The sequence below is a fragment of the Lutra lutra genome, chromosome 14 (assembly GCF_902655055.1).
Source record: "Lutra lutra chromosome 14, mLutLut1.2, whole genome shotgun sequence".
Classification (NCBI taxonomy): Eukaryota; Metazoa; Chordata; class Mammalia; order Carnivora; family Mustelidae; genus Lutra; species Lutra lutra.
Window position 1 is genome coordinate 71,239,199 of NC_062291.1, and position 23,492 is coordinate 71,262,690.

At 35.8% G+C, this 23,492-nt stretch overlaps 1 protein-coding gene across 14 annotated transcripts in view; it reads left to right on the forward strand.

Annotated features, from left to right (window-relative positions):
- The window catches only part of VTI1A (vesicle transport through interaction with t-SNAREs 1A), a 365,858-nt gene that overhangs the window by 99,638 nt on the left and 242,728 nt on the right, over nt 1-23,492 (forward strand). The gene's annotated exons all lie outside the window — the stretch shown is intronic.

Below are 23,492 nucleotides of genomic sequence, written 5' to 3' on the forward strand. Positions count from 1 at the left end.
TGTCTTAATATGCAGTTACATGTTGTCAGTTTACCCACCCGCAATGATTGCTAGCACACAGTGCAGTCTCCAGTTGCTTGCTCCTCTACATTTACTCACATATGTAAAAATTAACGTTTTAATCAGTCTAAATGATGTGAACTAGGGGCAAAGAAGTAACAGTATCCAGCTTACCTTATTTGTCCTGGTGTTGAAAATGATTCGTAATGATTCTATTTAGTTTCGTTTTTTTAAAAATCCTAATCAGCTATGGAAAAAGAAAAATCATGCGAAGCAGCAAGGCTAATGTTCATGATAACCTCACGAGCACTAGTTAATACTGTCCAAACTTTTGCTTTGAATTAACACTAGTTATTAATTTCAGAAAACACAGCCCTAATTTGACTTCTAAAACTTGTCTACTTAAAATAGACAAACTTTTTCATTATGAATGTTTCATGCGATGACTGTGTATTTTTACACAGTAAATAAATATCCGTTAACCCCTGCGTAGTCATCAATTTCTTATAATTTAGCTCTCTTTTTTTTGTTTTGCTTTAGGAAGTACAGATCGTATAAAATTTATTTTACATAGTTTGGATAGCTCTTTCCCAGTATGTAAGCCACAAAAATATGTGGTTAACAATAATTCCATTGATATTTTAAATTTAGTGTCATAAAAATGTTTGTTTAGGAAGAACAGGTATAATGAAAATGATTCCAAATATTGTGTGTGTGTGTGTGTGTGTGTGTGTGTGTGTGTGAATGGCTGGTGTTTTCTCTTGCCCTGAGTTCATGGCTGTCCTATACTGGCTTCCTATGTGATGTGTTCTAAGGAATGAATAAGAGGAACGCAAATAGCATTGGCATTATGGTAATGGTGAGGAAACTAAAGAAAACCATAACCCCTCCAGATTCTTTAACAATGTGGGCAGCCCTTCTTTCTGACATTATTCATAGATTGGCTTTCTGCCCTGATTGGAATAAAAGTCAGCTTTCATTTGTTCTTTTTGTCCTTGGGCTCACCTTTAGAAGTGACTCTCCTGGTGAAGAATGTCAGTAACAGAAAGAGCCCTGACCATGATGAGGTCAAAGGATCAGACTTGGGCTCTAGCTCTTATTTCTCAGACCTTGAGCAAATCACATATCCTTGGAGTCTCAGTTTCTTCTTCAATAAATGGAAACAATATTACCTATCTCAGAATATTCCTAAGAAATGGTACCATATGCTAAAATGTTTTATATACCATAAAACTATACAAGCATAAATATTATTGTGTCATTGGATGATCTACAGGCACTTATCTTTCTCTATTCATAGAAAAAATTGTATTATGGTTGAAATTTGTGTATATTTAAGGAATTTTTAAAAAGTGTTAACTTTGACATCTTTGGAGAACGTAGACCTGTACCAACTGAACAATAAGGGACTTTCTTTGACAAAACATCCCATTGGTGAGTCTCTTAGAATGTGGGACTGTGTTGGGTAGAGGATATTCTTGCTTTGACACTTGATCACAGGCCTTGATTTGTCTGATTGGGCTACCTTTTCTCTTTCACTATATCATTCATGTATTTCTCTCCCAAAGCTTAAGGAAGTCATTAAAGAAGATCACAGATACTGCATTGATCAAGAGGATAAGATTGAATGAGATTTTATAGTTATTCCTTTTGATGTGTGCTAAAATATAACATTCACATCAGCTTATCTATGTGGTCAACATGGAAAATGTCACTTTAAGAGTGTCCTGAAAACCAGCCTCCATCCCATTGGACTTTTTGGTTGAATACAACGGTAGTTTATAAAGTTTTGTAAAATTAGATATCTACGTGTCGCATAAGGCTTGGGAAGTTCTTGCAGACTCTAAATCCAAGTCTGGGAGGAGGAACACGTGGGCTTTGTGGAAGTGAAGACAGATATGATACAGCCTTTGTCTAGATGGGGAGTTATCACATTTTCTTCAATGACTTAGAAAGCAGAGTGAGAAATGAGAAGGCAGGCACAAAGCCTTTATCCTGTTCTTGCTTCTGGCTAAAGTAAATGTAGGGAAAAAGTCACTGTGACAAGTGCCATGTTGTATCTGCATTTCCTGCTTCCCTGCTAGCCCTCAGCCTGGTCACAACTGGTCAGCCAACAGTCCTGTGCTTTGATTGTGATGTAAATTTATGATGCTAATCATTTTGTTATAGTGTGAGTAGAAGAACAACGTCTTTCAAAAGGAAAAACTTACTGGTTTCTTTTTCTTAAAGACTATGAAATGCAAGGAGGATAAGAAGTAGAAAAGCTAATAAGACTTGAAATAGTACAGAAGAGGGAAATGGTTTACAGGTATTGGTTTAATGGTTCTTAGGCCACAACAGGAGTTTCAACCAGGCAACAGCAAAATAAGAAAAAATTACAAAGTAGTAACTTTCTCATAAGGCAAATTTTATTAATTTGAAGGACTACAATTTTTCTAAGATATTGTTTTTCCTCTTTGGGGGTGGTAAAAGACAATATAGTTTTATGATGTGATATAAGTAGTAGGTAAAAGTTATATATATATATATTTTTCTCTACCTGGAAAAATAACAAAATTGACAACCCTATTTGGGTCCTCTGAAATGTTTTTTGAAATTTTACTTGTCCACAAAATCTAGGAGATATTGTCTGATGGACTGAATTAGAGAAAGACAGAGCAAGCAACTCCATTATATGGCCTGGTAATTAATCAGCTGTATGACTTTGAGAAATCACTGACTCTCTCTCTCTCTCTCTCTCTCTCTCTGTTTTTGTTTTGTTTTGTTTTGTTTTTAATTTGCAAAATGGAAACCTGATGGCAGATTCTATGTATCTCATAGGTTGTAATAAAGTAAAATGAGGTCATATATATTCAAGTTCTTAGAAAGTACAGAGGGCTCTATAGAAGTCATCATTTTTATATTATTGTCAGCAAAAGTGGTCATCTTTCAAAATTACTGGGAAGAGATTTCAACAAAAATCTGTAAACTTGGGGTGCCTGGGTGGCTCAGTGGGTTAAGCCGCTGCCTTCTGCTCAGGTCATGATCTCGGGGTCCTGGGATCGAGTCCCGCATTGGGCTCTCTGCTCAGCAGGGAGCCTGCTTTGCTTCCCTTCCTCTCTCTCTGCCTGCCTCTCTGCCTACTTGTGATCTCTCTCTGTCAAATAAATAAAAAATAAAATAAAATCTTTAAAAAAAAATCTGTAAACTTTTCTATTCATTAATTTGGTAACTAATTGGCAAATATAAAAGAAAGCTTATATAATCAATTATATGTAAATAGAATAGAAAACATATTAGTTTAACTACTAGTGTCTTCTAGCAAATAATGAAATTAATGAAATCCATCTTCTAAAGTTCTTGAAACATTTTTTATGTTTTAAAAGTTATTTTGTCGAACTGGCAGTTATTGTCTCTTTAACAATAACTTCTCAGCAGAGGGACACAGGTCCAGAATGCATTTGGTCTGAGAAAAAGTACATGAATATTTCTTTTTTTTTTCTTTTTGTTTATTGAACACCTAACATGGGCCACACACTATTCTCAGTCCTCTACCTTCATTATCTCTTTAATCCCTATCACAACCCTGTGTAGTCATTATTCTTCTCATTTTACAGATTGGAAAATGGGTACAGAGAGATTAAGTTATTTGCCCACATTTACAATCAAGTTAGGAAGTAGTACAGCCAGACCATCTGATGCCATGCTCTCAACCAATAGACCAAACTTAGATAGGAATGGGTCCCACATACCTAGGTTTTCCAAAGTGATCTGTTGTAGTAAAAATAATATGTCATGTTCTAATATCTATTAAGTTCCCTTTCATATAATTTGTTCCAAAACTAACTATTGAATGCCGTGTGCCATGTGCTGAGGATATAGTAATAATCAAGATAGCCAAAGTCCCTGTTCCCAGGCAGTTTATGTATGGGGACAGAATTTGGAGGCAGAATGAGACAGGTATTTTGTTAAATTAATGAATGGACGAGTACATTTCAGATAGTGGCAAAATGAAGCAGGATATTAAAGATTAACTATGAAGGCTACCTTAGGCTAGCTAGCCAGGAAAGCTCTCCCCAGAGAGGTGCCTTGTAAGCTGAGTCTTGAACCGTACCAAGGTACCATCAGTAAGCACATTTGGGGCAGGGGATTCCAAGAGGGCAAAACAAACACAAGTTTCCCTAAAAAGAGAAGGCGTCCAGGGTGTTCAAGCAAAGGAAGAAGACCAATATGGCTGCATCAAAGTGAGCAAGGGGGCATGGTACGTGATTAGGTCAGAGCCAGGTAGAGCACAGAGTCTGTGGGGTCCCAGGGCATGGGAAGGAGCCTGAATCTGACTCTTAGAATGTGATGCCATTGAAGAGCTTTCAGCAGATAAGTGGCCTGATCTGTAATATGGAAAACAGAGATTGTAGGGGTGGAATGGCAAAGGAAAGGAAACAAGGAGTCTTGCTTGGAAATGTTAAAAGGAATCCAAGATTTGGTTCGTTTACCAGTTGAAATGAATGGAAGGATTTGATGGTAAAGATACAGGGGAAATTATAAGTCATTTAAAAACCCGTTCAGGAGCAAGGAGCTTGAAATTTGTCGTTAATTTCCTTTAACAATTGGCATGAGATCCCAAAGATTCTTCCTGAAGGACAGCACGCCCCCCTCAGATGGAGATTAATTAGTCCTTGCACCTGGCTGGGCTTTAAGCAGACAACCGCCAGTCCACTGGGCTGTTGGTGATGGATACTGCACTTATAAATCTGAGCTTAAAACCAAGTTTATGATGGCATTTTATTTGAAAATTATGATAATGATACTTATTTCCTAAGAGTTTATGTGAGGCATAAATAAAATGTGTGTAGAAAGAATCTGTAAATTACCTCTTGAAAGTGGGGTGGTTTTTTTCTCTAGAAATCTTCAGTTTAGGTAGATTCTGAATCTACCTAAAGTGTAGATTTACACTACCTAAAATGTAAATTTGCTTAATTTTGTATTAGTGTCAAGAGGAATGGATTAGTTCCTTACTACCCAGAGTGGGGCTCACGACCAGCAACATTCCTTGGGAGCTTGTTAGAAATGCACAATCTTGGGTCCCACTTCAGATCTACTGAATCAGAATCTGCATCTTAGCAAGATCAGTGAAGATTAAATCAAAATCTAATTAGATATCCACTCTCCAGTGTTAGCATTTAGGGTGTGTCTTTTTGAACTGGATAAAGTTCATACCGTTAGATATCCTGTAGATGTTTGGACATGTGTATCTAAACGTGTGTGCAAAAATTTAAGCAGGTAGCCCTGTGTAGTTAACACCTATACTCCCTATGAAATAATGCATGTGGTTGTTTCTGTTAATATTGGTGACATTGGATATGAGGATCGTATTTAGGAGCTGTAGTAACTGTTTACCTTATTTTGTTCAGGAAAATGTGAGTAGGCATTACTTGGCAACTAGAATAGCTGGTAGCCTATCCAGTAACCCAAAAGAGACTCATTCATACTACTTTATGTTTCTCAAAGTACATTTTTCCCTATATTTAACACTACGAGCATTCTTTTTAAAGAATGGTATATTTATCACAATTTCCTGCATACCTTGTTTCATTAGGAAATTGCAAAGATAGATTTTCTGAGTAAGCATAATACCAATGTTCTGTATTTATAAGTTATTTTCATAAGAGAAATATTTTCTCTCTAGGCCTTATTTGTTGTAGAAATAATACAGAAGCTTCTTCTATATGCGGTTGAGGGTTTTCTTGGGAGTCCCATTCTTTTTCTCTGAAGATTCTTGTGCACTCGCTCATGCTTTCTCCCTCTCTTTTTCTCTCTTTTGGTAAAAACATTTCAGTTCTGCTCTAGTAGCAAGTTCCGGTTATGTTATCAGCTATGATCACCATTGTTAGATCCTCAATGTAAAATATTCATTTTACAGCTTAAAGTTTGTACCCTCTTCCAAAGTTTGTACCCCTTATACATTTTTTTTAATTAAAAAAATAGATTTACTTCAATTTCAGTATTTCAGTACTCTGTAATAGTTAACCTAATTTTAAGCTGCAGATATTCCCCATTTAAGGAATATCCACAAGCCTGTTTTACATGATGTGTTCAGATTATTTTTGCTTTTTATAATTTTATTCATCAAAACCCAAATTTATTTGGCCTAATAGAGTAAGTCAGAGAAGCATATGGAGTACTTTTTTTTTTTCTTCTGGAAAATGAATAATTCTTGAAATTACAGCATTTTCATGGGAATGTGATAACTTATGTACACCACAGTTTCTCTCCTTTGCCTACATCTTTTTTTAAGAGTTCATACAAGAAAAGCAATCAAGTGTCAGCTTACCTTTTTAAAAATCAAAGAAAATGTGTTTCATGTTCAAAACTCTTAAAAGAATCAGAACAAATGCATTTAAGATATGGAGTCCCTTCCTTTGTATCTTTAATTGTTTCAGAGTCTTGGCTGAACTACTGATGAAGTTTTCCAGAGAGTTTCATGGGGTTATAGGAAGATTATGGAGTACAAGACCACAATACCGCAGCTTTATCACATTCTATCTTTTGGTTCTTGATACTGTCTTTCAACTTACCTTATTATTTTAATCAACTCACTATAGAACTCTTTTTGAAATTTTAATCAGTCTTGGAAGTATCTGTTGAAACAAAGTTTTTATCAAACTGAAGGCAATCATTTTCTTTATCATTGCAGGAGTTTTTTCCATGTCTTCTGATATTTTCTTACTCTTCTGCCTCCTCCTCGTCATTAATAATAACCTCGTTCCTCTCTTTTTGTCCTTCTTCTCCCCTTTGTCCCATCAAGAAATTTTGAGTGTTCATTGCTAGGTACAGTGTAATAATTTTATTCAAAAATACACATCATTGAATGTATTAATATACCATCTACAGAAAAGATTGGTGGGTTAACATTGCACAGTAATACAATGCAATACATAAAACTACTTTTGATGTTGTAAGCTAGCTTGAAACTGAGCTAATATATCGCCTGCACAAAATAAGGAAGTTGTTTCTTTTCTCTCTCTCCATTTACTAGTAAGTCATTTATAAGACTTGTGGGAAAATAGATCCAAAAAGTATTAACTGTGTGTTTCTTCTCTTAGAGCTGTTATCAGTTGGTAGAAGAATAAATTTCTGATTCTGTAATATTAGTGGAAGTGGGACACATTATATTAAAAAAAGGTACACATTATATTTCACGTTTTCAACAAGATTTCATTGAGCTCTGCAGAGTGTCAGATGCTTCAGGGATGCAGAACTAGAAAAACAAGATATCCTATTCCTGGGTTATCTGAATAGATAATGTTATGCCTATAAACACTGATTCAGATTTTTAACTTAAGTAATTTTGTTTAGGCACAGATGAGAATTCAGAAAGGCACTGCCGTGTCCATATTATTGCAACAATATCAAATTAACACTGTGTTGTTCTGCAGTATAGGAACAGAAAACGGGATTATACATTTGGGTTTATATTAACCATCTATTTTATTCAAGTGTGTGTGTGTGTGTGTGTGTGTGTGTGTGTATGTTAGAGAAAATACTTTTGTATAGAAATACTAAACTTTTTGACAGAAAAAATACTGCTAGAAAGAAGTTTCTCTATTCATTATTTTGGCTGGTGGAGTATGTGGTTATGCTTTCAGAACCTTAAAAGATACCTTTGGTTGAAAATGCATTTTGTTAAGACTTACTTGACCATGCCCTACAAGTTTTTAAAAGTTTTCCCCCAGTGGTAAAATAATCACTTTTAATGTGTAGTTATCACTTACTTTATAATTACAACCCTATTAAAGTCTTTCATCTCAAAAAGCTATGGTTCTGCTCTGAAAAGAACAGAGGAGGTTATCATTTGGCTGAAGCTCTTGAAGAACATTTTCAAGTTACGCTTAAATTTACTTTGTGAGGTTCTCTGAAATATTGGTGAGCTCCCTAGTAGTAAGAAAAGGATGTCATTTATACCGTATTTGGAGAACCTTCTCCTTAGGTGGTCCAAGTGAATTCATAGGGTTCATTTTTAATCCATTAAAAAGTATTATACTCATTTTTAAAGGTGTCTTACCCCGTAATGCCTATCACTTTTCCATTTGGTTTGTAAGACACACGTAAAACCATTCTTATTCTGTTGCATTTCTGTGAGTTGAGAAAAAGAATGATGACCAAAGCAGATCACTAAAATGCCAATTTACTTTCAAATATTACAGTGAAGGACGGTTAAGCTTATGACCTTGTTGCACTGTACTTATATAACTTTCTTTGGGATTCTTTTTTAATCAGGTTTATTTTCCCTTTGAGTCTGACTTCTAGTGCCCAGAAGTTTTCTTTTCAGCAGTGTTTATGTATTTAGCAGAGTTTTCTGAGGTGGGTGCTACAGAATGTTCACAGCATGGGTTCACATTGGACTAAGACTGTGTACGACTTATATCAAGTGGGAAATTTGATGGGCATGAGCTTTAAAAACGTTTTTTTGTGTGTGTGGTCTACATTTGAAGCTTTCGCCTGTATTTCCTGTTGGGCTACGATGTTTTCCAGCATTGCCGTAAGAGAACAAAGTCAACATTAAAAAATAATTTTTTTATTGAAGAATATATTTTTCCAAGTAAAGTCATTATCAAAGAGACTGTCATGGTGGGTCATCATTCATGTGTGGCCCTGTGTTGCCCTTTTGCATCTTGAGATATAAACTCTAAGTCATAGTTAAATAAATATCTATTTATTTAGAGAGATGAAACCACCCTAAAGCCAGACAAGGAAGCTTTTTGAAGACTGTCCTTTTGGAGGAAAACTAAGCATGTTGTTGAGTAGTTCTCCCATTATCCTCCAAGTTGGTAGTCCCATCACGATCGATTGCCTAAGGTCCTCATCCACACTGAAAGGTTGATACTTATGTGCATATAAAGTATACCTTTAAAATGGAACAAATTTTCTTTATTTCCATGTCCAATGCTATTTGCTATATGTGGCAGTTGAAAAGAGCACAGTGGAGCCTTAACATTTATTCAGAAAACAGTTACTAGAATTAGGGTTCATTAGACCTGGACTGAGCTATGCTGATCTCTAAGAGAACAAGAAAATACTGGCTTAAATTAATATTATTAGCAAAATTTGTATTTGGGAGTAGGGTAGGGGAAATATTCAACCCACCTGGGAGGGAAAATAGATTTTATATAATTGAGAAAGAGAGAAAGAAGCAGACCCTGGCACTGTCCTAGGCACTTAACACACAAGATTTCTTTAATATAAGGGGAGCTATCTTGACAGAATATCTACTGGGAAAATCCATAGCTTATAAATCCTTGTGATAAACATATTTATCATTTTTTGAAGCAAGGTGCAGGAAGTCATTAAGTCCATTTCATTCTGTCAGGGAACGGTAGACCCTAGAGAATAAATCCAGAAGGGCAAGGGGAGGTAAGTAAAGCAGGAGCAAAATCAGGCTTTGGGGCAAATACATGGCTTGTGAAGACTTCCGGAATGTGTCCTGTGGCCTTGCTAACGTTTTGTCTTAGTTATTAAGTGTACTTAAAGGTGATAACATTTGCTTTAAAAACATTTTCCCTCAAACTTTTTATTATTTCAGAGTAACCCCCCCAACTAACCTATCCGTTTTAGTAGTCAGATGAGTAATTATTTTTTAACACATTACAGGGTTTTTTAATGCTTTGAATTATAAACTTTAGTAGTTTTTAACCTTATATTATGTGCTGAAAATAATAATGCTAGTATTAAGAATAACATTGTATAATCTACTTGGAAATTTTCAGACTCCTTTCACATTTGTTACCTCATTCTACCAATCAATAAAATTAAGTTATCTGAAATGGAAATTATTTGTTCAGACTTATTAGTAGACTGTTCCCCTGAAGACTTCCCCAAATGCTGTCAATTTTTATCAGTCAGGCTGGATACTAAGTTTCATCTGGCTTCATGAAGGAATCAGTATTTTTTTTGTTTCCCTCTTCCTCATTAGCATATCTATAAATTATCTATAACGTTTAATGCTCTATGCAGACTTGTTGATGATTAGGGCCTATTATTTAAACAAAGAAACAGACAAAACTGTCATACTAAGATAGCTATACTAATTTAAAGGATGCACCAATTTTTCTCACCGGTGTTAACATAGAACTTTTACAGAGTCATCCAGATTTTTCATTTAGGTTGAGTTAAAGAGAGTGACTGGAGTGACTTTGTTAATATAAAAAAAGAGGCCTTTTTTTTAAACACTATGACCCTAAAAGGCAAGCATGAAGATGGACCAAGTGTCTTATTGCCTCACTGATATTGCCTGCCAGCTGTGAATTTCCTTACTACAATAAGTCCCCTCATCTTTATTGCTGTGTGCAAGGTACAGTGTTTCATTTTTCTTCCTACTTGGGCTTCCTGTAGAATGCACACCCCATATAGTTCTTTAAATTCATACTGTTGTGAGAACAAGTCAGTCTTTCTGTTCTCTCCTTTGTTAACTGTATACCTCATGGAGCAGCAGGTCTTTCGTGCCGTCCCTGAGTTGTTGGACTCTGTTCAAATTAAACCCTGTAAGAGGATCAGCACGTTACAAAAGTGGAGTGTATCTTTGTATGACACCATGTATTTTTGTATACCATCGTCTTGATCTGGAAAATGCTAACACATTCAAGCCAACTAAGGGTCTCATACCCACCCCTTGTAAATGAGGCTTCCTATCTACCACATAAAAAGTAGGGAGAACACATGTACAATTTTTGCTTCTTTGAGGCTAAAGATATTCATGCATATAAAATTTGCATAAGAATTATTTTGTAATCCAAGAGCCAAGTCAGATCACCTTTCACCTGTAGTGAAGCCAAATGGAATGTTTATGGAGCTTTGTGAATAGGCAACTTCAAATCTTGGTTCTCCCACATGATTAAACAGGAGACCTTGGGCAAGTTCTTTAGCCTTTCTTAGTCTTCATTTCCTGATCTACAAAATCTTCGTGGGTCTTCTAAATGGCGCTTGATCTGAGAGTTAAATAAAGCAAACTACATAAAACACCCATCGCACCTTCAGTCCATCAGTGGTGCTCAGAAATGGTAGTTTCCACCAGTCTGCTTTGCAGAGTAACACCGGCTGCTATGACAAGTAAACCCCAAATACCCCAGTGGCTGGATGTAGTGAAGCTTATTGCTCAGTCCTGGAACAGTCCCATGCAAATGTTCCTTCGTGGTGAGCAGACGCCCTTCCAGGAGGTGTTTCAGAAATCCAGCTTCTCCCACCGTGTGGCTCTGCTGTCCATGGAGGCTGTTGAGTGCTCTCTGTTATGCCAGCAACCAGGCAAAGAGAGAATGGAGAAGGCGCGTTTGCTTTAAAAGCTCCATAGGCACCGAGTGACACACACCGATTCTGCATACGTTCCACTGGAAGACTTGTTGGGTGATGCCACCAAGATGCGAGGGGGCCAGGAACTCCACTTGCAACTGGACAACCACTTTCTAGCCACTACTTTGTACAAACACAGAGGGGCAGTTTACTCTCCTCTGCCATAGCATTTATTCTTTACCCACTGTTCAGCCTCATAATGCAGTCAGTTAAAACCCTGGCTAGTAGAATATAATGGGGAGAGGTGGAGGAAGAAATGGCTTATGGGTCAGGTCAATGGACGTAATCTTCTAGAATTTGTGACAACCGAAACTTTCTCTCATCTCTGTTCTGTTAATAGACACAGTAAAGACTCAGTATCATTTGCTTTGTCTTCTACCAAGCATTTATCTCCATTCACTTCTCAAATTTATATTCCTTAGATCTGTAACAAAAGATAATTCTGCTGCATGTGTTTTCATCTAAGTGTTGACAATAGATACAAGTCAGCAAATTTATTTATACCATTTCTAAAGTATGTGCTTAGAGAACAGTACGAACTGTCAGAGCCAAGAGGAACCTAAGGAGACACGGGGAGTCAATGTAATGTGGTATCCTGGATGGGATTCTGAAACATCGGACAAATGTCTGAAGACATTAGACACCAAGTAAGGAAATATGGAGAAAGTGTGGACATTCATTGGTAAGACTTACCAATATTAGTCCATTAACCGTGACAAATGTACTACAGTCATGGAAGATGTTAATAATAGGAGATACTGGGTGTTGAGTATATGGGAACTGTCTGTACTATTATAATTTTTCTGCAAATCTAAACTGTTCTAAAATAAGTTTATTATTTTAAGTACTGTTGTCATAACAGTAGCCTTCATATTTGCTGAGTAGTCACAGTGTGATATTGCCACTGCTACAGACCTGGCCTCTCCTTTGTAACTTTTATATCACCGCCGTCAGTACCAGGGTCTTCCCAGTAATTGACAGAACCCATGTCTGTTTAAAGCATCTTGTTCAGGCTGTGGCACTGGAAACGTCCTAGGAGCGTTTGCCTCCTCTTTCTTTGCTCTCCCTCCCTCACTGCTTCTAGTCACTCTGAAAAGGACAATGTGAGCTTTTATTTGGCTAGCAAAAAAGATCAGACTAATCAATCACTTCATTTTACAATTCCAGGAAATGGGGACATGGTCCCAGTGTTCGTGGGGTTTATCAGTACGTGCCCTCTTTACAATGTGTAAGGAGTGGACCATTTTACTTATTAGATGAACGATAGCATTTTTTCCCCTTTCAGTCTAGCAAAACAAAACAAACTCTATGATGACAAAAGAAACAGTTTTGTATGAATATTAAGACCATAGATATTTCTTCCACTTCTGAATTTCCCAAAATGTTACTACTTAATTTTAAAACTAAAAAAGAATTTTATCAGAGCGCCTGGGTGGTTCAGTTGGTTAAGTATCTGCCTTCGGCTCAGGTCACCATCCCAGGCTGCTGGGATTGAGGCCCATGTCAGGTTCTCTGCTCAGCAGTGAGTCTGCTTCTCCCTCTGCCACTCCCACTGCTTGTGCTCACTTGCTCTCTTTCTCTCGCTTTGTCGAATAAATAAATAAAAATCTTTTTTTAAAAGAATTTGATTTATATTTGAAAATGCCTCAAATATATTCTTGAAAAATTATTTTATGTCATAATTTCTCAAAACATACAGCTAGAGAGAGAGAAAAAAGAGAGATTCCATACATATGTCAATACCATGAGCGACAAAACACTTGTAAAAACACAATTTTCTATTATTTTTGTTTCTCTGTATGTAGCTGCCCAAATTGTATAATACTAGGATTTACACCTAAAGGTCAATGTCTCTGAAAATTCTATACCGACTTAAAACTTTATTTTTAAATTCCTTGGCCTACTTCTTTGGTTTATTCCAGCATCATAGTGATGATTTCCCTATTTCTCCACACACAGTTGTACCCATTTCAGCAATATTTATATGTGAAAGGAAGTGGAAGTTCGAATCCAGATTTGCTGACCCTTGAGATCTTATATTGACCTTAGTAGGTATTAACTTTTTAGATCAATAAGAGCTGTTATTGACCTCAAAGAAAAGTCAATATCTGCTTGTTAATTTGCAGCTTGAAAATGTTATACATTTTGTTCTTCATTATTACCCTACTTATTTCAGACTTTTTTTTGAAAAAAAAAAAATGTCTTTACTGTTTCTACCAAGAGATCATCTTGTCAAAACATTTTGGTTTTGGTGTTTAAGGAGATAATCATTGGGCGTGGTGGTCATTTGTGAATGTTCATTTCAGTTTCTTACAAAGTAACAGCTAGCTGAGATTCTTGCTGTTCAAGAAAGTGAAATAAATATACTTAATTGTATTTTATTTAATGTAGTTTTTAACACTTGAGAAACAATTTAAATGATCTATAGCTCATGATAGGAATATTCTGATGTGTATATATGAAGAACAAAAAAAAGTCAAATTGGAAATAAGTAGTCTGAAAAGCAATTAATAATGTGTTCTGCTTTTCTATGTATAATACAAAAGATCAGTGCAGTTGAATGTTCAGTAGGTACTTTTTATGTGGATAAACATTAAAAGCCTTTATGTAAATACTGCTTCTGTGGGTTTGAATTTTAGAGTCCTGTGCTTCTAAAGTTTTATTAAGTGTTTAAGTTTTAAGTATTGGTAGAGAAGTGGCTTTTCACATCATCATTGTTTTGTATATTAACATGGAAATGTCAAGTTTTGCATAACTTGAAATGTCTCAGAATTGCCTATTGCTGAAATTCAAATGTCAGAACAATACTTCTGCACATATATGACTCTGATATTTCAACTCTAAAAACCTCATAAATGATTCAGTATCACTTTGGCCTTGTTATGATATAACTTTAAAAAGAGGCAGAGAGATTTAAATCTGGTTTAGGAAGTAGTAGTCTCATTCAGTCTAGTCTTGAAGCACTAATCTCTCACTCATTAATGATCATTAATCTTTTTTTAAAAAATATGTAACCATTTTGGTGAAGAATTTGAGTTTTAATGAGGATCTTTTCCATACTTTGTGCCAGTACAAAAAAGGAAGCTGTTTCATTTTTGAGCAACAGGATTGGCTTCTATCTTATACTCTTTTGTGATATTAGTTCATTGTTGTGTTCCCAATATTTAAAAAAAAAAAAAGCTTTATTCAAAAGATGAAGGCTTTCTAGGACATAAATGATAAATAGAGGCCAAATGACCTATAGAAGTAGACTTTCAACTGTTAATCTACTCTTCTAAAGTTCACATGGCATTTGGACTATTAAAATTTTAAATTTTAGAGCTGGAATGAGTCTTGGAGGTAACAAACCTACCTTTGTCATTTTACACAGAAAACTGAATCTTGATGTCTAGTCCCCGTTTATTGCTAGCAGTTAATTTTTTATTTAAAAATCTCAAATATTGTTGGCCATTGCTGGCTTATTAATAACTTGAAATAAAATACCTTTACCAGCCCCATATTTTTGTCTTAAGTATTTCCTTTCTTATGGAAAAAAGCTTCCCCAGGGGGACTTTATCACTTGAAGAGGCTTATTTTCATACATGGTCCTAATAGCCTGTTTTATTTCCTTTTCTTGGATACAAACTTATGACAATTAAAATATGCCAGCATTTCAATATGATAAAATTGATATGTTTGGGGTCTAGTATTCCAGAAATAAAAAATGCTATTAGGGTCATAGCTTGGAGTGTGTACCTTGGCGTGTTTCATTTTTCCTCTGCTAGGAGATTAGTGGAAAGTAAGCTCTGTAAATTAAATTTTATTGCAAAATTATCTTCCGATGTTCAGCAGTGAAGATAATATTGAGTGATAAGACTGGAGTGGATTTTGTGTAAGGCAATTACAGCATGAAGACCACAATCTGAATGAAAAATATTGCTCAAGAATTTCTATAATCTGTAGAAAACTTCATTTTGGGATATTTTTAAAGTTGTCTCATTTTATACAGGTGATTATAATACCTAAGCTAAATTGCAGCAGTTTGAAAGCATGACTGAATGTTTTGAATGACCACTTATATATGGCGAGAAGGACAAATTTATATATATATATATATATATATTTTTTTTTCATAGTTGGGAAATTGTTATCATTTCAAAAAGTCTTTCCACTACTGGAGTTCTTTCTATGCAGCTTGCTTTATCCAGTGACCCCCCTCTCTCTCTTTGGATAACTGCATATGAAAGTTAAGATCAAAATGTGCGTGGTGTATTACACTCTCACTGTGGCACATGTGAAGAGGAGCTTCTGTTCCAGGTCTCCATTGTGTAGTTGAAGAAGTATCCAGTCCTTTTATAACTTTATTTATACCTCAGCTCTTGAGTTTGGCCTTTACAAACTTATCTGCAAACAGATAAGAACAAAGGCCTTGTTCTTAAATTATGTGGAAGGTCCTTGGTTTGAGAGAGCCTTCTAGAGGTAAACTCGGAAGAAGAAAGTATGTGTGTGTACATGCATGTGTGTATACACGCTCCCCCCTCTCCGCAGCTCCAGCTCACGTGTGTATTTCCTGGCCTTATGTTCTTCTTTTCCACCCGTTAATCAAGACGTGTTTTGTGGGTATCTGATATGAGCAAATTAGCGTCACAAGCTTCTGGAATGGTAGAGAGAGATGATGGCTGTGTCAGCATTGGCTCCATCCCAAGGAATGGAACATCTTCTAATAGTATTATCCAGCAGAAATTATTAAAGGGAGCTGCTTGTTACCTAATGTCCATAGGATCCTGTCATCTTGTAATAAAAAAATAAAGCCATTCCCTTCAATAAATAGGAACCTAAAAAAATTAATAATAATTCAGAAGAAGTTACTTTTTACTTCCCACAGGCAGATTGGAAGAGAAAGCTTATTGATTCAATGTATATGAATCCTTATCGTAGACTTCTCATGTCCTCATCACTTGCGGCAATTCATCCCGCTGAATTGACTGTAATGCCATCATGAATGAAGACCACGGAGGTTTATCAAGATGAAAATATCCCATTAAGAACTGATCTGTACCAGTTTCGAGAAGCAGAGCCTGAGACCTGGCCCGTGAGGCTTTGGCTAGGAAAAGTTCACTCGGTGCTGGGCATATCCCAGCTCCACAGGCCCCAACTTTATTAGTGTGGAGATAAGCTGATTAGGTCTTGTCAATCAAAGGTGCCCATATCTCAATTGAGAGACACACACTCTCTCTCCATTTTTCTTTAAGCATTGAAGCAGGCAACAAAGAGAGAGATGTGTGGTACGCACCCCCACGGTTGTCGCCATGCAGGGCGCAAGGGTCCTGTGATGATGTGATGACTGTATTAAAGAGTACATCAATTTGTTTTAAAGTGTTTTGATTTTTTATGGTGGCATTAAGAGAGAGAACATTGTGGTTGCAGCTTTACTAGAAAGCAAAGAGTTCTAGAAGAAGAAAAAAAAAAGTGTTTCTTTGAAGCCTACCAGGGCTTTGAATCTTGCTGTGCCAATGGGCGCTTAAGTGCTCCCGTAACTGGCATCCTCAGATCCGCCATCAGCTTAGGAACTACCTTCCTCTCCAAATTATTCCTTTAGAAGAACAGGGAAAAAAATGTTAAATTGACCTATGTGATATTAATGTTTATTGACCACAAGTTTTTTTGTTTTGTTTTTGTTTTTTAATGATTTAAGATTTTGGATGAACGTGTAACATATATTGGATATATTGATGTACCCTGATTCATCCGTAAGGAACGGAGATACTTCTAAATGTTCCCCAACTATGGATGGGCAACGTTGCTTCATTTAATTGTTTTATACAGAATAAAGCCTTGCCTTATCTATCTGCAAGATAAACTTGACTAATGAATATAGGCTGTCAAAGTGGAATTCTGTAGGGCTTCAGCTGGAGACCTCATCATCTAGTCACTGTTGAGAAAAAGGTAGAGCAATGGTATAGGGGGAAAACCTGGCCTTTTGTTCTTCACATCTGAAGTTTGCTCACTGCAGGCCTCCTTCCTACTTCAAATGCAAACAACAGAAAGGAGCCCTTCCTCCTCTCCCCCAACCCTGCATGTACCCCCCTAGTGCCGCAATCCTGCATGGCCACAGTGCCACAGTGGATTACCTCTTGATCAGCTATTCTTCCCTTCATTCCATCCATTTTCCATGAACCAATCAGACAGCCCTCTCAGGAAAGACCGGTGCTGATTTCAATAAAATGCGAATTCTGTACACACAGATCCACATAGCCATTCTAGATGTTGCTTGTCACAGAGCAGAAAGACATTCATGCTCCCCGGACTCAAATACCTCGACGGAGTGTCCTATGAGAAACACAGAAATTTGAGTAGATGAAGATAGGACTAGTAATAGTGTCTGAAGTGGAAAAGATATTCCACTTTCTACAGCACTGATTGGCCAGAGTGGACGCACGGATATGTAGATGTGTGTGCCGTCCATCTGCGTGTGAATGTGCTCATGGATATCCCCCCAAAATGTGTACAGCATCTAAGACATGTGAGATAGTAAGAAAATTACTTTGTCACTGGTTCTCCAGTGACCCAGATGGGGATACTTGGCCATGATAAGTCTGTTCCCCCAAAAAATGTATGATCTTGAAGTGTCTTCTGAGTTGTTGGAAAGATCAGTCAGTGATGCTTAGACATAGGTGTATTTTAAATGTACAGATTTACTATTCAGGATTCTTTAACTTAAGACAATTTATTATTGGACTTATCTTAATAACAATAAAGTCTTCAGAATACTCACTAATTCTTTTTTATAAAAGTTAACGTGCAGCTTTCCAGAAATACCATATATAGTATTTCTGGAAATATATATATATCTCCATACATTCACATCTCGGATATTATGTATCTCTATTCTGTGTAAGCACCTTCTCATTGTTTAGGTTTCTAGCTTGATGTTCCTCCCCCCCCCCCCCCCCCCCCCCCCCGAGAAGACTCCACTGACCACTCCTTTTAAAGCAGTTTTTTTGCCCTCATGTCTTACCAGACCCCTCCCTGATAGCACTGATTGTAAATAAGGATAATCCATAACTCATGTTTTGCTCGTCTGCTGTAGAAGAATGTAAGCTTCCTGAGGGGCATTTTGTTGAGTGACTGAAAGAACTGGACAGCTCTGTTTTTTTTATTATGAAGAGAAGTTGCTCACTAAACTTTATCATTACAATTAATCATAGCCTCTTCCCAGACTACTTTTAAGGAGATCTACTATGGCTTTTTGTCGTCTTAGGAGTTAGCTGTATCGTCTCTTATTGTCTTGAAATTCTTAATGCATTCAAGTAGTTCTCTCCAAAATACCATTTTGCACATTTAAAAAAATTACATTTTACTCAGCAAAGTGATAATTAAGAAAAGTATACCTTACTTAAGTTAGTCCACCATGCAGCTGGTTCATACCCATGAATAAGCATTTGGTGGTAAAGATTTTAAGCCAGTAATGAGTCTGGATTCCCTTTTTCATTTACTACATACTTTAGTTGTTAAGTTTTGTTTTTCTCCACTATTTACCAGTTAAAATTTCCTAAGTTCACTTTGGTAATTGTTTTTAGGCTACAAATGTAATAGCGAAAGTTAGGTTGCAGCATGATAATGTTGACTTATCGTGAGTTCAGATACGTTTGTTTCACTGAAATCCTGAAACAAGGAGTATAGAAAGAAATGCTTGGACTAGGGGGCATTTGCTAATAGTGGCTTTGTCATTGTGTAAACCTCAGTTTTCCCCTTTATTATCTGATGAGCAAAGCACATACCATTTCTCTTTTGCTGCTTATAAAGATAAATACTTAAATTATTCAACTTTAATCTGTAAGCATTTTCAGTTCATACCAATGATTTTGAAGAATCACCTTTTTTGGGGCAAATTTAGAAGCGTACTTCAAAAGAAAATAAGATGTTTTAATATGCTTCTCTGATCACTGATTAACTGAAAAATTCTATTTGAATAATATAGGGAATTGTACACCAAAATGGATCATGCTTAGAATTAGCATCTGAAAAAGCATTCTTGAAAAAAAAAAAAAAAGCTTTTAAAGAGAGATTTTAGGGATATCCTAGAAATATTTGGAAGAATTTTATAAATTAAAGACTACTATCCCTTATTTGCACCTCAGAAGTATTTTCCGTCAATAAAGACATATGTTTTGAGTTGTTTTTATCATCAACATTTCACACACACACACACCCAAAACATAAAAATCTATCAATGAACTCTTTATAATGTACCAGAATTTACCAGTGGCCCTAGACAGTCTTAGCCCCTGAGACACTAATTTTTTGTTTTAAATTTCTTAAAGGTGGAGGAGTATTCTGAGTGATTTGATGAGTTTTTCTTTGGGAAAAACAATTTTTAAAAAATAAATAATATCAAGTGCTTATTCTTCAGCTTCTCAGATGACCTTTCAAACAGTTGTTATACAGAAGAGTCCTGGTTTATCTGGAGCAAACAGACATAACTGCTGGACACTAGAGGTTTAAAGTATCATCATTAAACTATGAAAATTCAAAAGCAATGATGTTTTATTATTTAAAAACATTTTTTTTTCATAGTCTTCCTTGACATATTAGTATTTGTTCAAGAATTAGAGGGCCACCAGCTTCCCTTTCTTTATGTTTACCTTGCAGCTCTGCTTGGCAAATGTTTATTTCTGAAAGAAAGTAAAATTGAGTATATTTAGGACAATAGAATCAATATTATCTCAGGTTAATTTTCTTTTAGGATGTTACATTTTTCTTAAGTGACAAATACCAGGTAACTTCCAGAAATAGGATTTAGATGACAGTTTTACCTTCTAGTGAGTGTGTGTGTGTGTGTGTGTGTGTGCACGCACATGCATATATATAACTATATAAAATAGATTTTCTTTTATAACAACATCTAAGTGTCTCTTGATTCAGCTAGTTTTATCATAGCAATCACATGTTGTAGGGAGCTCTTTTTGTACCATTAATAATAACTAAAACACAATCGTCTTTTTAAGGGAGAGAAAGAGAAGAGGGAAAAGGTGGAATTTGAAAAGGGGGGAAATCTGTTCCTATTCCTTCCCTGAGGCTGAACTGTTTATCACTCTATCCTCATTCGATAAAAGTGAATTTTATAATAAAATTTTCCCTAATCGGGCACTGTCAGTGGAGGTGTCTTATCGCTGAGAGGAAAATGACACCGATCCTATCGGAAAACAGAAACGATGTCACCATGTTCCCAATCACAGCTCTTCAGCCCCCATATCTACCTTCTCCACAAACACCAAGCAGTGCTTTTTTCATAAGAACATCAAAACCAAGCAAAGTCATTAAAATTGCACCCGCGTAGAGTTGCAGGGACCAGCCACACTAGCGCAAAATGGGATGTGGGAAAACAGACTCTCTAAATGTGCTAATTCCATTGTCACGTGTTTACGGCTTAATTTTAATCAGTTAAAAAAGCCACACATTGCAATAAATTGGCATTATCTTCTGTGACACCAGAAGACACAGTTGGTTCAAGGATTTAGAGGGTCACTGGCAACAGTATATAGTATTACAGACAAAGTATTTTTACGCTTGAACTGCGGTAGCTAAGGTACAATCCCCAGTTAAGACTGCAAACAAAGACTATAACCCACATTGCACTAAGTTCAACTTGCAGACCACCTCCATCCTGGATGGACTTTGTATGCAAAACAAAGAATTTCGAGAATTTTTTTAAGAGTAATTTATTCATCATATAAAAAAAATTTTTTAAGTAGCCTTTCAGTGCTGTCGCCTTACTGCATACTTGGCAATAGACCAATAGTCTTTCCATAGGTCCTCTCCATAGACTTGTCTTCCAGGGCTGATGTTTCATTGACTGTGTTTACACTGACCGTTCGACTTGTGAGCCTAAACAAAGATACATTAACACGCTTGAGGAAATGCAAACAGAAAATAGCGTCATTGACAATTGTTGAAGGCCAACAATGAAAGACTATCTCTAATGGTCTTAATTTATTAACGTCAAATTAGCACCAAGATATTTTTACACAATTGAGTTCAGAAACTGCAGAAGTAGAAACTGCCATCAAATTTAAATTTAATTTGTTCCATGGGGTTATTCTTAGGATATGCATGTCTCTATTTCAAAGCAGAATAACCCCTAGAATATGTACTGACCACTCTGTAGAAGAATATCTGTGAGTGGCTTTTGGACAATCAGTCATTTTCCATGGCAAGGTGAGAGATACCACTTTGGTTCTCAGCTTTGTAAATTTTCAAGACATTTACAAAAGAATTTTAAACATGCGACATCATAAAGTTTGTTTTAAAACATCTACTAAAATGTTCAGAACTGTCTGACCTCTGTAGTTCTTGAAATAACAGTGAGTAAAAAAAAAAAAACCCAGTTTCATCTTGAAACTGGGTTTTTTTTTTTTTTAATTGACAAATCTGACCTTGAGGGAGGAAAAAAAAAATGCAACCATAACTTTTATGGAATGAAAAGAGCTTTCAGAATAAAATCATTTGGCAGTGACTGAAAAAAAATAAACATTTGAGTAGCTTTTGTTTTAATTTTGTTCAGCGCTTTGTTGATCTGTTTATACCAAAAGCAATAGAAAGAAAAGATGAAGTAAGAGTGAACCAAATAGAAATAATGTTTCAGTGCATTGTGCTTGTCTTCACTGTGAGTTCAGTTTTCTATAGTCGATGTCAGATTGATCAGACCTCTGCTGTGTGATTGAAGTACACTTTTTAAAAACATCTCATATTGTGAAGTTAAAATGATTAAGTCACAATACCACTAAAACTGTTTTTCTAATTGTACTCACTTTGCCACAGAGGCTGGCTGAGTTACTGCATTTCTTCTAAACAACTTGTGTAAATTAATTGGGTCATTCCCTTAAAAAAAAAAAAAAAACTAATAGGGAAGAGGAATGAGTGCAAATTTCGAACACAGTTCTTTTCTCTGCTAGGATTAGCAGCTGGTTCTTCATGAAGGGAGAGAAGTTGGGGACATAGAGAAAGGACTTCCCTCTATGATGGCGCTTGGCTTTTTAAAGGAGACGCTCACAAAAAAAAATATCAGGAACGTTAATTGTGTGAAATGGGATGTCGGTTTTTGTTACATATCTAAAAATGGTTTCATTGAATTTGCTTAGACTTTACTAGTACCTATGGGTCTTGGTCAATGATTTTTTTTTTCTTGTTTTTCTTTTTGAGGAGATGAGCTAGTTTTAATTTTCACGTATATACATACATATATATTTTTCCTTGTTGTGTGTTAATGGTAAAAATGTTGTCCGAGATGATCAGTATATACTGCCTTAAAGAGAAACAGCTCCCCCTCTATGTTTGACTGTAGACCCATAGGATGTGTTGATTGAAGGAGATTTATGGGAGGTAACGTGTTTCTCAAGTTCATACATGAGGTAGCAGAACAGGTTTTATTTAGCCTTCCTACACCATAAAACTAATTAGCCTAATACAATTGCTAAGTTGAAATCATGTTTCTGATTTAAAATTTGTAATGTATATATTTAATGTCTTAGGGGGAAAGTCACTATTTTAAAGAGATACAAATCACAGTGTCCTAGTTAACCTGACAGAGAGCAACTATGGAAATAATAACTCAGCCACAAAACATCATGCTTCTTTAGATTTTTGACAGTGGAGGAAATAGAACATTTTGAAAAATCTATTTGGAGGCTATGTAAAATAAATTAAAAAGTATAATGTTTCATGATTAATGAAAAAGACCATGTTTTATTTATATTTCTTCTTGATTTACTTTAGTTTCATAAATAGCAGTTATGCAATTGCAACTGAATTCTTTTATGGGAGCTCTTTTTTTAAAAAAAAAACTATATTATATTTTTAAACCCTATTCATAACTTACACAACTGACCGAAGTGTGTACATCAGTTAATGTTGTGTTATACTTTTCTACACATAGGCTGCGCCATTGAGCCACTAGTTAAAGGAATATTTGCTGTGCTGCCGCAGTTAAGTGGAAATGGAAATGTAGACTACATGGGAGTGAAAAAGACTGGCTTAACAAATGTTTGGTAACAAACATTTTAAATGTAAACATTTAAACATGTAAACATTTAAAATGTTTGTTACCAAAATTAACACGGGGGGAAAAAAAGCATATTTTGATATACCTAACAATCATTTTGGGGTCTTTTAAGGTATTTCCTAATAATTTTAAA